The 14,283-nt window shown below is 42.9% G+C and overlaps 1 protein-coding gene across 1 annotated transcript in view; it reads right to left on the bottom strand.

Annotated features, from left to right (window-relative positions):
* WNT7B (Wnt family member 7B) overlaps positions 1-13,963 on the bottom strand; it is a 117,064-nt gene extending 103,101 nt beyond the window's left edge. The window contains exon 1 of the mRNA XM_076344341.1: positions 13,935-13,963. The gene's annotated coding sequence lies outside the window, so the exon portion shown is untranslated. The remainder of the gene's footprint in view (positions 1-13,934) is intronic.
* Positions 13,964-14,283: the final 320 nt, after the last annotated feature.

Raw genomic sequence — 14,283 nt, forward strand, 5'->3', positions numbered from 1 at the left:
GTTGCACTGCACTTAATACAATTTTAGATAATTTTTTCTGTTCTTCATGAACTGGCTTCTTACTCCATTGACTGTGTTAGTTGGAAAGATTCTCTGCAGAAGAAGGTTCAGCAGTTAAAACGGAACATGAGTCAGCAATATCATATAGCTGCAAAAAAAAAGTTAAATACTCTGAATAAACTAGCATGTTGTATGTACGTGCTGTACGTGAACTAATTCTTTCACTCTTTGCAGCAGTAGGAAGCCTAGACTGATGGATGAACTGTGTCTCCTGGGCAGCATACTTCAAGAAGGATATAGATCAACTGGAGGTGACCCAGAGGTGAACAACAGAAAGATGTTCAAAAAAGTAAAGAAAAACTTCTTTACTGAAAGAGTGGTTAAACATTGGAACAGGCTGCGCAGGGAAGTGGTTGAGTCCCCATCCCGGGAGGTATTTAAAAGACGTGTAGATGAGGCGCTTAGGGACATGGTTTAGTGGGCATGGTGGTGTTGGGTTGACGGTTGGACTCGATGATCTTAGAGGTCTTTTCCAACCTTAATGATTCTATGATTCTATGTGTCGAAGATGTGATCCATGAAGAAAAGTTGAATCAGCTGTGTTTGTTTATTTTAAAGACACATGGACTGAGCAGAGAGAGGATAACAGTCTTCAAATGTGCACAAACATGTCACAAAGATGGCAAGGTAAGGAATTGTTGTACACAGACACAGGGGATAAATGGATTTGAGCAGCATTTAGGCAAAATTAGTTTAATTAGGGAAAATCTTCCCAAGATTTAAGACCAGGTTAAGTAAACATCTACAGAAATTCAGTAGTACAGGATCCTACCTCAGGCTACAAGCATTGAGGTCCCTTTTAGACACAACGCCTATGATTCTGTGACTCTGCTTTCAAGCACTGTGCTGTGAAAATTCTATTCTTCTTCATAAAGCATGGCAAGAGATAAAATAAACCTTCCCAACTTACTCTGAAAGAGTTTCAGAAAGCATCTAGCTTGACCAAAGGAGATGTAGTTTGTATCGAGGAGTTCAGAGGAACACCCAAAGCAGTTGTGTCTAGGATGCATTTCATGAGGTGACCCATTTCATCCTAATCTTGCAATAGCAAGCGCTCTCACTGGTTCACAAAGAAAATGTCTAATCAAAGGAGTCTCTGCACATTTCTAATTAGGTCAGCAATTCAGAGACTTAAGGTTTGAAACTTCAGGTTTTGAAACTCTGTGAACAACTTTCATTCCCTGCTTTAGGTAATGTACTAGAGAGAGAGAGACAACCTCATTGAACCCAAGTCTGCTGTTTGCCTAAGGTAGCCCTACTAAGGCAGCCCAAATGAATGCAAACCAAATATTGAGTTCAGCAAGGTTTATACTGGAATCATAATAAAATAAATTTGGTCCAGTAATTTAATCTGTAATCAGTACAATCTTCTACTGTCATTTTTATGTTATTTAAAGAGGAATCCCTTCTCTTCCCTTTTTCTAGGAGCCATTGCCGGTCTCTAGGTCAACAACTACCTACGATGCAACAAAGGAAAATCAGGACTCAGAAGTAATTTTTTTGATTTACATGCTCCAGTCATGTTTTCTAATCATATTCTCAGGCACGTCTAGGTGGGCAAACATCATTTTAGTTATCTGTGTTTTCAAATGATGAGTACAAAAGATACTATGGTGGGTTTAGGTTACACTTGCCCCTTAAAATCATCTTTTCAAAAGCTAGGTGACTGAATAGTTTTGTGTGATGTATTAAATTTTTTTGCCTGCCTATTGTGTGCTGGAATTTTTATAATATTAAAAGGGAGGCTACACCTTGTTAAGCAGTCTATAGGAGAGTCTTTTTTCCTAACTGATCTTCTGTTGTAACCTTATGCCATCTGATTCAAAATTCTTTTTGGCTTCTATGAGTTGCAAACCCATAAGCGTTGATAATCAGCCTGTGAAGACTAAAGCCGTACCTACTCTGTGTATTTGGCCTGATGTTTTGTCCCAGTGAAATTGCTTGATTGTAGATTTCAAACATGACTTAGAAATTATTGTTTGCATCACAGGAACAAACCTTGAAATCTCGCTAAGGCGAATAGCATCTTTGCCTTGGTTCGGATACGGTGAGCCACACAGAGTGTTTGTCACTAGGGCAGCATCCCAGTGTAGGTAAGGCCAGAGGGGCCGCAGTGCCATATTATGGGATGAGACTGTAGACAGGGAGCATGGCACTCTTCTACCAACGCTAAGGGGAGATTGCTTCCTTGCAGAAAGATGAGAGAAACATTCTTACCCATTAATTACCAAACAGAAAACTCTACCAGGCCCTGCTATAGCCTTTCCACCAGCGCAGCTGTACCCTCATTCGATGTTAGCTTCATCCCTATTCTGTGTAGCTAGATTGTGAGTCTGGAGTTGCAGATCCTTTTGATCCCTTCTTCAGGTAACCCTCTGCAGAGGCACTTTTCATTGTAAGAAGCTGAGGCACCTTGGTAAGAATCGTTAAAGGTATACAGTAGGAATACTCATTAAAAAAAGAAGTGGGAGAAATATAGGGGAGAAAAAGAATTAGTGATAAATAAAATGGTACAATGGTGCTCTCCTCCAATTGAGTCAGACGTCAGCATTTGGAGCTCTAAGGTCTAGTGAGGTTTCCACTTACTCTGCCTCATCTCCATCCATCCATGCCCCTGCCTCATTGCTAGACAGTGAGGGAGAATTTACTCGTCTCTAATTTGAGCAGTGTGGAGATTACTCACTTCCCATTGGCTTGACCACAACATGGATGAGCTTACCTCTTTTTTCATTTATCACTGTATCACTGGTGATACAGCTTAATGATGTGAATCTTCTTTAGCAGTTCATCTTATTGCTTTCAAAGGTATTACTCATAATCTCTCAGATAAACCGTTAACTGCATTTCTGTCATCAGAAGAAACACATGCCTCTGTGGGATTGCCACCAGACCAGTAAATCATCGCTGCATTTAAGCATACAAAAATCTTGTAATTTCACTAATTGCAAATACAAAAATTTTGTAATTTCACTAATTGCAAATAACCACAGCAAAGCCAGTCTTTTTTTTTCTTTCTGATTTATAAACTACATTTCCCAGAAATCTCAGGTCTAGAGTCAAAGTGCACATCTGTCTCCTGCTATAAGAGCTCCAGCTATCTGGTGCAGTCTCCTGTTAGGGGAACATCCTGAAAGGTGAACAGTAAGTGCAGAAAACCATATAATAGCATCTTTTTTTCCTCTCATATCAAGAAAATATTAAACAGATGTCAGCAACCAGTAAGAAACTTTATAACAGGAGCCATATGTTTGGGCCATATTTTATATCTTGTAATTGAGCTTTTAAACACTCATTTTTTCCTAAGAATAACTCATTAAAGGACTTGCTAACCATCTCTGCATAAAAATACAGGAATTTATAGGCTTTATTCATATTGAAATTATTAATTTGATTTATTGTATACCACTTACTATTTTGGGATAAATCTGTATAAATGGGTGCCCTCCTGTTTGGAATAAAGTATCATCTTTCAATTTTGTGTATGTTGCTTTTAAAAATGACTCTGATGATCCATATTTATATACACTTAACAGTACATCATTGCCAGATTTCAAAAGCTAATCTCATGCCTTTCCATGCTTGACGTTTTTAAATAACAGATGAGATGAGAACCTCTGGATTTTTTTTCTTTTCCATACATGTGAGATGCCAAGAAAAACTCCTAAATGTGATTTTTTTTCCCCTCCTCCCAGAAACTACAGCATTCTAAGAAAAGAAAGCACATCTAGAATTGCTATTTTTATAATTATCCCAATTTTTTAAGTAAATCTAATAATGGGAGTGGGGGGAGGGAGAGTCCAGGCATTAGTTTTGAAAGCACGGGATTGATGATACTCATGTTGCCAACCTAAACATGAGGACATTGGTTTGTTTAGCTTCCTGTCTCTTCCACCCAGCCATCATCAAGGACCATCTACTGCTCTTACCTAGGAGGGACTGCATTTCATTTAAAGCTACAGTAATGACAGTGCTGAGATATATGTCCATTCATTAGCCTACTTCTTAAGAGTTCAACCTATTTCTAGTGTCTTAAATCTAAAAAACCTGCCCCATTAAAGAGGTTTTCAGGTGAAGATGATGCCGGGTGAGTAGTTTTATAAGGCTGTGTCCAACTAAGTTTATCCTTCATTCACCCTTCATCCGTTTTCCAAAACATTTGTCTCTTTTACACTGATATTTTAATCTTTGCCTCTGTGTATCAGGTTTTGACTAACCTAGCTATGTTGCCGTACTGCAGTTCTACGATATAATTGCATTGGATCTATTAACTTAGTTATACGGAAATGGACTTTGCAAATAATCTAGAAAGGTTTGCCACTCTTCCCTTTACAGTTTTCAACGATTCATCAAATAACGTTGTTTGTGCCATGTCCTCCCCCAGGTCACTGAATTGTAACGATCACTTATCTACAAATCTTTCCTACATTTTCTTTCTATTACAACAAGCCTCTCTTTCATCAGGATTATCAGCAAAAGCTGCAGGATATTTTATCTGGCTGCAATTCAGCTTCATGTGGGGGTGCTCACATGCACCCTGCGGTATTTTGTGCAGTTATAAGCAATTTATGAGATGTTTAAAAGTGCATACTTTAGTTTTCAGATTTAACTCTTTGCTTGAATCCAGTGTCTGATTAATCTCAGCACAAGATTTCTGTAGAGACCAGGGTCTAAATCTTAAGTGGTGTTGACTGCCTCTACTCTTTCATCACCTTTATTGGAGCTGAAGGTTCTCAGCATTTTTTTTGATGCAGCCCTAACATACCTTACATGCATTATAAAAGTTGCTAAAAAAATTATTTCCAAACTAAGCACAGGCTTACTGGGCAAGGGCCCAAAAGGGCAGTAGCTTCCCCATTATGCTTTCCTGGCATGATGCCTGCAGTCCTGCATTATCTGAAATCATTGTGTGGCCGCCACAGCCCCTGTCTCCTCCCCCCCGCCCCTGCCCCCGCCAATATGCTCCCTGAAAGCTGCAAAGTGTGAGGACAGGTTACCTAAGGAAGCATGCAAAACAAATCTTCTAAGACACTGGGCTGGCAGATGCTGGGCTCCTGTGATACCATCCGTCATGGCAAAAGATGTAAAGCACGGAGCAGAAATCAGTTATTTAAAGCCTTTGATTATCTGTGGCTTCTAGAATCAATTAATCTTTCTGCTTTTTTTAAAAGAAGGGGGGAATTAAGTATAGGTGCCACTGTGCTTGTACCTGTGCCTCCAGAAAAGTGAAGAATCAGGGCATCTTTGGAGAAAGTATGAACAGTTCCTGTAGTACGGACAGGTTTCACACCAGGGTATAAATGAAATTCTTTCAGTCCTCTTTGGGTGCAGACAATGACTTTTTTCTACACGTTCCTACAAGACTTAGCAAATTGGAGACTAACTTTGCGACCTTTACATGACACTATTATATAAACATTAATAATGAATGCTACTTGTGCTAGTAGGAAACGGTGGGGCACTATCATCTGTCCATGGAGATTTTTTATATAAAAAAGAGTAGCTGTAAAGTAGCTATGTTCACTCATAGGGTCCTAAACAAAGAAAATGCATCAATATAAATGTAACGTAATTCACACCAGGAGATGTCTTGATATGGTCTCTGTATATATGACAATGCACGTAAGCCAATCATAATTCTTCCTATTTGTAATGGCTGTCTATTGTCTGGTCTAGCTAGAGAACAAATGCAGTCAAGAATCTAGGAATCCTGACTGCTAGACTGTCTCGTTTCCTCCATTAATCTATTAGACATCATCCTCCTCCCCAAGCTGGCACCACACCACAGAATTGCTGATTACCAACCTTAAATGATTAGTCCCCAACATCCTTCCAAATCCAGAGTAGAGCCCCGAAATCTAGTACCACTCTGTGGGACGTTCCTCACCACTTCACATTTTGTCTGCAGGGTCTCTGGATGCAGGAGAGTTTTACGCTGAGTAAATTATTCCCTCTAAAGTGATACAGAGCTTTATTCACAGAATCATTATGGGCTTGTTTGTGTGCATGCCGGAGCTAATACGGTCTTTTGCCTTTTGCTCTTTGATTGGTATAACAGGGATCTTTCATACAACAGCTGATTGTTAGGCTATTGTCTACTGAGTCTCCATGAGCCGTAAACTGAGAACGTATTTATTGCTTTTACCAAACACAGTCTCTTGACTAAATCTCCTTATTCGATTTTTTCCCTCCCTTTTTTCTTCTTTTAGAAAGTCTTAACTTGGTTTGGTTTTAAAAGCAGTGTCCCATCTTGTCCACAATGTCTCTCACAATCAATGAAACATAAAGGTAAGGGGGAAAACCCCTCTTTTCGCTGACAGCTGTAGGTGTCCATTTACTTTTGGCAACTAAAAAAAAAAGACATGCAACTTTCTAGAAATTTCTTTGCAACTTTCCTATTGTTGTACAGGTACTTTTCCTTTGTAATGTGGAAACCAAATCTTAATTGTCTGTCATTCCTTAGAACGGCATTGTGTCAGCTCTTGCAGAGATTGCCCTATCTCTTACTTTTTGGTGTCATAATACAGAGCAATCTGTTTTCTATATGTAGCGTAAGTATATGCTTTGGAAGAATTTGATATAGGACAGTAAGTATTCAAAGGCCTTTAAGGGTGGCTATTACACCTACTTACACATTGACAAAAAAAGACTGTAAGAGAACAGAAAATGTAAGGTAGTAATTTCCAGAGAAATTGGGAAAGAACAGTGATGTAAGAGAAAAATGGTGTGCAGAAGAGAGTCAGCTGACAATGAAAAGAGAAGAGATGTGTTAATCGGAATAGGAGTAAAGGAAAGAAAGATTTTGGAACCAAACGAAAGAGCAGCACTTTGGTAAAATGAACCATTGTATTAAAAATACACAGGAAATACAGCATTTCTTTGGTATTTCTAAGAATTTGTTTGTAACTCAACAATTGTATTTTGAAAATAAAAATGAAAGCTGGGTTCAAAAGTGTAATCCTACAGCATACGTAGTATTTCCAGAATCCACAATAATTCTGCTAATAATTTCCATGGCTATAGCTCACTTTTTGAAATTAGAATTTGTTACCTCTCCTTCAGACTGGTGCGGCTTTTTTGATGGTCTTTCTTGTAGATGCTGACAGACCAACTCAGTTCCAGTCATTTTAAGTATATTACATTGTTTGTCTGTCAAGGCATCCTGCTGATAATGTAGTGAAATAATACAAGCCTTACCCATAGAAATCTAACAATTGGCAGGTGGGCGCCTTCTGCCTTTTAATTCTTTGTCGCAGGTTACTTCAGCTAGTCATTGTTCATGTAGTTTGTCATGACATTAAGGAAATTTGAGTATACTGAATTTGACGTGCCTAGTGCTAGTCTTCACTGAATCACTGGCCTACTGAATGACTTTGTGTGAGTCATTTCCATCAGTGTTCCTCCTACCTCAGCGAGAAGATGGGGACATTTCATGCTAGTTCCTTCTCTATGTGCTTTGCTAACTGCTCATAGTGCTATGGAAGACAGCGGTGGTACTACTAGCGATGCAAAAGCTAAATGGATCGCAGTAGATTTGGCTGATACAAAAGAAGCAATAACAAAGCCAAAGGATATAAATATACCACCTTCTTTGGATGTTTGAGCCAGTTTTGCCGAATGGGAAATGCCAAAACTGTGAGCCAGACCTTTGTCTTCATGGCTTGCAAAAAGCAACGGGGATGTTTTGATGTTATTACTGACAGGATTGTTAATGATTTCTTACATAAAGGGCAGGGTATTGGCCATTCTTGCGCAATTTCTAATGAAGGCACTTCTGAAGAAGTCATCTTCTAGCATCATAGATGCTAGTGACCGCATCAGTTGTCGCTCCTTATAGGGCATATTGCTGTTGGTGTTCTCACCTAAGAGGACTTCCTTTCTTTATGTGTTTGACTACTGATATGGGTGAAATAGGGAAAAATTACCATTTCCTCCCAGGGACAGAAACAAGTAAGATCAGGCTTATCTCATTGAAGACATCATATGTATCTTGTGGGATATACACACTTGAATCGCTCTTGGCTTGTTCACGGAATTTTGTGGAAGTACAATGCCTCTGCTTTCAGTGGCTATTTCTACTCCCTTCATAAACACTGGATACTAAAATAATGACTTATTTATCTTTCCTAAGAGCACTGAAGTTTCCAGAGGCACTGGAACAGGCTTCCTAGAGAGGTGGTCGATGCCCCAAGCCTGTCCGTGTTTAAGAGGCATTTGGACAATGCCCTTAATAACATGCTTTAACTTTTGGTCAGCTCTTAAGTGGTCAGGCAGTTGGACTAGATGATCACTGTAGGTCCCCTACAACTGAAATATAATATTCTCTTCTCTTCTCTTCTCTTCTCTTCTCTTCTCTTCTCTTCTCTTCTCTTCTCTTCTCTTCTCTTCTCTTCTCTTCTCTTCCTATTCCTATTCCTATTCCTATTCCTATTCCTATTCCTATTCCTATTCCTATTTCTTAGTATGCAAACAGACTGTATGAAAAAATTCTTTCTTTTTCCAGTCACTTAGAGAAAATGGAAGAGTCAGATTCAATTCAACCAAGATAACGGCAATACTGGTATGTAGATATATCTAAGAGGAAACAATTCAGGATGATAAAGGCATACCGTTGATGCAGAAACAATTTTCACACAGTGTGTTTGTTGCACTAAGCACAAAATACTAAAAAAAAACCCTAATAATATAATAACTAATAATAACTAATAACTAAAAATATACTAAGCAAGTTTCCTCGGACCTTAAGATATACAAAATACCCCTCGTTTTACTCAGGGCTCAACTCCAAATCACTGCTTTAAGAGTAAACCATTACTCAGAGATAAGAGCATGAGAATGGATACACAGTGTCAAAACACACTCTGGTTTATGCACCATTCTGGATTTTGGTGGTGTTTTTTTCTTTTTTTTTTCATTTAAGCATGATTCATTGAATAAAAACTTCACACACACAGAGAATTCTCATGGCATAAGACAAATCTCCAGCTATGTAAACCTCAAGTACTCATTTAAGGGAGCTCACTTGTATTTCATTTGATAGGTCTACAACTTCCCCTTTCTCTTCCTCCAGTTGTTATTGTTTTACCACTATGTTCTGCATCTGGGTTTACAAGGTGCTACTGACCACACCAACCAAATTTAATATCCTCTATTTGGATTTCTACCAAACCACAAGACCATATATTATATTATGTTTTGCTAATTTTTTCTGTGTCTCATTTTTTCTTTTATGTAATTCTGAATCTCATAAGAACAAGCCCAACTCTTTCCGTGGTGCTGCACTAATGTAACTGAAACTCAGATTTACCCCTTAGAGATTGAAACTCAGTTTCTTCTGTTGATACCAATAATACTTTTTCCATAGACTTCCTCATTCCCCCACTATTGTTTTATGTTACAGCAAAATATTATTCTAATTCAATCATTTTTCAACCAATCTAATACAGCCCCGAAGTGGATTAGCCAGCAAGCACTGGTAGACTGCACATCCATCAGTTGACAGCTACAAAATCACTGGGTAATTAAATCCAGAGAGAGATCCAGAAAGGGAAGGAACAATTCATTTGTCTCCTACTTCTCCATCTGTTGCTGTTCACTCCATACAATTGAAGATCAGCTCCTTGGCCTTTCTTCTTCCAGCCACCCAAAGCTGGAAGTGGCTTCCACCCCTGGGGCAGGAGAAACAATGCTTTGAGAAACTGAATGCGACATAAGGGAGAAGAGGAGATGTCTGATCCCCCCACCCCCTTTTGTCCCTAGGCAGGGAGTTTCTTCAGAAGTCACACCAATACTACAGTATCTACAAAGGGATTTGCACCGTGATGGCTATGATGTAGCTACAGCACAGCATGCAACCCTATGGCTTGCAAGTGTGGGCATTCTGTAAACCATCTGTAAACTGTCCTAAAAGTAGGACAATATATGATACCTTACTGTTATAGTGAAGTAAATAGAATGTCATAATTCCATTACTAAGTGCAGACGGTTTTCTCCTTTGTGTGGATTTTTATCATGGGCTGCTTTTTCTTCTCCACATTTCATCATGTTTTGACAAAATAAGGGGGTGAATCAGATTTTTTTGTGAGCTTAATTTCTCTCTTTCTCTCTCCCCTCCTTTCCTATCTCAAGTAAATGTCACCAGAAGATGCAAGCGTGCAGGTTCTCTAGTCATGATTTCTTTTAATCATGTTCCTTTCCTAAGCGTTTTTTCTTAGATTGCAGAAGTTATCTTCAGAACAAAGAATGAGCTTGAACTTGTATGTTCTGTTTGTAACAGGGTGTCTTCCTTCAAGCTGGCTGAAAAACTATGCCAATACTAATGCTAATACTGATTAGCGTGAGCATTACTATTTCTGTTCTTTGAGAAGGCTCTTTACTATTTGTAAATAGTAAATTTATATTTACTATAAATACTTTCTGTATCATTTTCTATATAATGAATTGCATTATGATGTTCATCTAACTGACTGTGGCTGGTCATAAAATGTGTAGGCTTTTTCCCTGCTGTACCGGTATCCCCCATGCTGCCTTTTCCTTCTAACATTGTCAGAACCACCACACTGTAAATGCTGCTTAATCACCAGTCCCATCAGTGAGTTAAAGAAAAAGAAATCAAGAAAGTAAGAGGTCCATTTCTCCTTTTGGATATCTGCCAGCAGATTAGTTGGTGGGGGAAAGGTGGTTAGGGTTTGGGTTTTCCTTTTCCTGCTTTAATGAGTGGCTGTTGAGGGAGGCTTCAGGAAGCTACTTTGGTAGGAAGAAGGTAAAAGGTTTTGCTAGTTGTTGTGTGTGCATGAGACAGACGCTGTAGCGCAGTTTTGTCTGAAATAAAATAGCTTTTCTAATGGCATGGACCCCTCCCTGCTGCCCAGAGGGTGCCTCAAACAATTGGAATGGAGCGGGAATTCCAGGGGGGAGGAAGATGAAAGAGCCACAAGGCCTCCAAAGGACTCGGGCTGCCCATTCCACAGACCTCTAGCTCTTGTCCTAGCATTTTAAAATAATACTCTGGCATTTAAAATAAACCTAATTTTATTCTCCTTGGACCATGAATAAAGTAACGTTACCCCTTAACTCTTCAGGTCCAGCTCTTTTGACAGCATACAACAACTCCCTTTCTCCAACCCAAAATGGCGTTTTGTAGGGTATGGCTTTATTTCTTTAACTGATCGAAGGGACTCGTGATCAAGCAGTACCCAAAACAGGCCAAGCCAGACACCTTGACTTTGTAACTTGCCGTACCTTAACGCCAGAAGCACCGAAGTGATCGACAGCTTGCGAGCGACCCCGAAACAGGCACCGGCCACCACCCCGCTGCCTCACACAAGATGGCTCCATGGATGGCCCAGGGCGGGATGGCAGCAGGCTGCGCCGCCGCGGTGCCTGCCAGGGCTCCACCGCTCCCTGCCCTGAGCCTCGCTATTTTCAGGGACTTAAGCCTAGCTCTGTGTTCAAATATATTAGTCTGAAGGGTCAGGAGAAGGTATTTCATAACGAATTATAGTTCTACTGGAGTAAGTCATACTAAAGACACAACGACACTTCTGTATCTGGAAACTATATAACCGTCAGCTTTAAATAAGGGATTGCTAATTGAAGTATCTAAGTGTGATTACAGCTGCAAAAATTTTTTGAGATGTAAATGGTGTTCACTGCTGGTGTTATTTTGTGGTACTTCTGACAGCATCATTTATTAAATGATACAGTGCAGCGTTTATGTACAGAAGTTGAGCTTCTCCATGTTTCGGTCTGTCACCGCTAGATTTGTGTGCTTTGGCACCTGAACTGAGACACTTAACGCCATTTTGATGTCCGAGCGCCTGCAAAGCAAGTGGGAACAGGGCAGCTACATAAAGCCCCACAATGCTGTGTAATGAATGCAGCACCTTCCTGGAGGAGACAGACCCCTGAAGGCAGCGGGTGGCACCCCTGACAGAAGCCAGCTCAGCTTCACAAATGGTGGAATTAAGGGTCTTCCTCCTGCCTCTCGCTCCCGAGCTCACTCTTCCCAATCCGAAACAGTCTCTGACCTCCTCACTTCTTCACGGCATACGCTGTGGTACATCTCTTTGTACACATCACTGCAAAAGGGCGACGATGAGCGCTCGATCCTGACGGAGGACATCCTTCCCTCTGGCAGGACAGCGGGTTGTGCCAGCTGACCACAGCGGTGCCGCAACGGGTTGCGTTCCTCGGTTTACGCGAGGCACGAATTCATCCATACCCCTTTTTATTTCCACGGAATCCCAAACCATTATCACACCTTAAAATAATATGTCGGTGCATGCACACAGTGTCAGCAACACTGTACACGGTATCGGGTAATCTTTGCTTCTTAAAAGTTAACTTAGAATAAAACCTTGATTACCTGCATAATTAATCCCCATTCACAGGAATTTGCATGCCTGAATAATTAAAGAACTAGGGCCTAAAAATTAAAAGCGAGCAAAGCCTGCATTTTTGTACTTGAAAAGCTTCAGCGGCAATCATGATCGTTCACAGCACATAAATAATTCAAACTGAGCTTCCTCGCTTTTTTTTTCCCTTACAGAAATCCTCTTAGTGCTTCCTAATTAAATGAAAATATTTTATAAGCCATCATTTTGTGACATCACAAGAATATTTTAAACTCTGGATTAGACAAGCTGAATTTACATTTTTGGTATTTGCGATCTGATATTTGCAGCCATTTAACGGAACTACAAACGACCACAAAGTGGTGATAAATTGGGCATGTACTTTTAAAATGAATGAAAAAAATCTATGTTGTGCTCATCAGCTGAGTTTAACTCAACTTTTGATTTTACTCGGCAACTCGGCACTTTTGCCTTAAAACGTTCAGGCTGTAAATAAAAGAAATTTGACGAAATCCTGACAAAAAATTATACAAACAGCAGGTGGGGGGTGGGGGGAAGATATATTGTAGGATGCCAAATCAGCTTTGAAAGATGACTTTTTCCCCCACAAAATTATTACATTTTCCATTTTTAACTGTAACCGTTTCCCTCTGCTTGCCCGGTGCTCTGGGGGGTGCTCCCTGCCCGGAGCGGGGAGCAGGGCTCCCGGGACAGGGGTCTCGCCACCCCGGCGGGCGACCCCGACAGCGGGCGGGGCGGGGCGGCGGGGCGTGCTCCCTGGGCGGCAGCAGAGGGCGCCCTCCGCTCGCCGCAGGCAGTGCCGGCCTCAGTCAGCGCGCGGAGAACGTTCTGGAAGGAAGACGTTTACGTCTTCCGCCCGGCCGCCCGTTACCCTCCGTGAGGGGGCGAGCCGCGGCGGGAAGGCGCCGGCACGGCCCTTCCGAGCGGGCGCCCATGTCGCCCGGTACGGCGTGGGCACGTCACCCCGTCTCCAGCGGGTTGTGACCGAGCACCGCCTGCGGAGAGCCGGCGCGGTGCCAGGCTGGGGGGGGGGGGGCACCCACCCGTGTCCATCCGTTACCGCGGCACGCCCCCTCCCCGGCCAGGCGCTGCCGCCGCTGCGTGTCGAGACGCGAACTTCCAGCGGCGGTGACGGGCCGCGCAGGCGGGCCAGACGTGGGCCTGGGGAGGCTCGGGGCGGCGGGGGGATAGGAGGCTGTGTGTAGTTGCAGTTTCCCGGTTAAGGGTACGCGAGCGGTACGGGAGGCGGGCGGGGAAGGAGGTTAGCTCGCTCCCCCCTTGGCTCGAAGCTCGGGTCGTTCCTGTGCCAGCCCGGCCCCCGGTCCGCTTTCAGAGGCCGAAAAGAAACGCTGCGCCCCTCCGCGCCGCTCCTCTCGCCCGGATCCCCGCTCCGAGGCTTCCCGCCCCGCCTGCCGCCATGCAGCTGCGGAGCGCTGGCGCAGCCGCCTCGGCTCGGCCCGGCCCCGGTGGCAGCCGGCCCGGAGCCCGCCTTCCCCTCACCTTCCTCCATTTTCTCTCTCCGCCCTTTGCCGCTCTGGGCTTTCCTCGCTGTCCCCGGCCCCCCCGCGCTGTGCGTGCCGGGGAGCGCAGCCACCCGGAGGCAGATGTCCCCGTCCCCCCCTTTCCCCCCGGCCGCACGCACGCACTGGCAGGACGCGGTCGCCCGGAGCCCGCCCTTTTCCTCCGGGCCGGCGAGGGGAGCGTGCGGGCTGTCACGGCCCCGGGGTGCCGCAGGAGGGCGACGGGGCCCGCCAGGTGCCGGCCAGCGGGACCCCGGGCTTGCGAGGCGGAGGCTCGCCGCCGCGCTGCCCCCTCCGCTGTAGGAGGGGGGAGGACCCGACGGCAGCAC

This window comes from Aptenodytes patagonicus, chromosome 1 (genome assembly GCF_965638725.1).
Source record: "Aptenodytes patagonicus chromosome 1, bAptPat1.pri.cur, whole genome shotgun sequence".
Taxonomy (NCBI): domain Eukaryota; kingdom Metazoa; phylum Chordata; class Aves; order Sphenisciformes; family Spheniscidae; genus Aptenodytes; species Aptenodytes patagonicus.